The following is a 1,511-nucleotide window of genomic DNA, read 5'->3' on the forward strand; positions in this document are numbered from 1 at the left end:
TGTGGCTGCTCAACCACTGTCAGCCCACTCTCCCTACATCAGTGGGCCCAGGCGTTACGATGACCACCTGCGCCCTCCCTCTGCCTTCTCCCTTTTCGGGCAAGCATGTCGCTTATGGCCACAATCCCACAGCTCAAAACACCGTTGACATACCCGTAACTAGCATACGCCATATACATTCTATTGTCATACTTGACTTTAAACGATATCTCTAAAGTCTGCTCCGGTGAGTCCAAAAACATAAACACCTGTCGCCGAAACGACATAACCTTGTTTCAACGCCGGGTGTTTGCAACCAACGGAACAACCTTAATTGAGCTTGCAAACTTCCCAAAGCGCAATAACTCGCGCCTCCAATAACTCATTTGGAATAAACGGTGGTACATTTGAAATCGTTACCCTTGTTGACGGAGAAAAAAGCGGGGTAACTGAATAAACATTCCCTTAAGAAGTACGCCCTGCTCAACCATACGATCAACAAGGCGCTCTTCCTTAAAATACCACCACCGCTTTATTCAATCCGTGACGCATACGCAACATTATCGTATCCTACCTCTCTCCTACGGCGACCAGAAACTCCTCCACCGTGACAGTAGCTTCAGTGACACACCTAAAGCCGTGCCGAAGTGACAGGACGGCATTCCAATTCTGGAAGCCATCCCCGCCAAAATCAAGTAATTTGATACGAAAAAACCTAAATACTTTAATTCTACCACAACAAAAATATATATATATAATCTTAATCATGCACAGAAGAAACCAAAGAATGTTCTGATATCTACTCTCACACAACACACGCACTCACTCAATCAATCATTCAATCCCAGCATGCACCAAAACACTCCAGCATGCAGAGAGAGAGAGAAGAGAGAAGAGAGAGAGAGAGGGAGAGAGAGAGACGAGAGAGAGAGAGAGAGAGAGAGAGAGAGAGAGAGAAGAGACCAGACAAACCAAGAGGTTATGGGAAGAGTGTCCTTAATTAGGAGTTCAGTAAACTACCAGTTTGTGTGGGTGTGTGTGTGGGTGTGTAAGTTGCATAGTTTCATCCGTGATGCTAAATACACAATAACACTCCCCTGTGACCTTTTCTCGCTACCGACTAGGCCTGTCCGTCTGTAACTCTAGTCTGGTCTTCCCCCTTTTGTCACTACACACTGTATGACGCAGCCTAGTTTCAGTACAATATACACTACAGTCGAGCCTAGGGTTGGGCGTCAATAAACCCTTGACAAGATCAAGCCAAAAACAGCAGAGAGTTTCCTGTGTGGCTCAGTTGGTCGAGCACGTCAAAGCCAGGTTTGGCTTTGAAGCCCACGTGTGAGAAATGTAATGCCCTCACTGAGTCGCTCTGATAAGAGCGGCGAATATTAATATGAATAAAGTTTGGTGGTTTTTGATTCCATGTCACTTCCTACTCAAGTTCACTTGCGAGCATTGAATACCACAGCAAATACTTCCACTTTTTTGGATTCCCATGTGTTGGAGTGGAGACCGTTAACAGCTATGATCGA

The sequence above is a fragment of the Salvelinus sp. IW2-2015 genome, unplaced genomic scaffold, assembly GCF_002910315.2.
Source record: "Salvelinus sp. IW2-2015 unplaced genomic scaffold, ASM291031v2 Un_scaffold5132, whole genome shotgun sequence".
NCBI classification, from domain to species: domain Eukaryota; kingdom Metazoa; phylum Chordata; class Actinopteri; order Salmoniformes; family Salmonidae; genus Salvelinus; species Salvelinus sp. IW2-2015.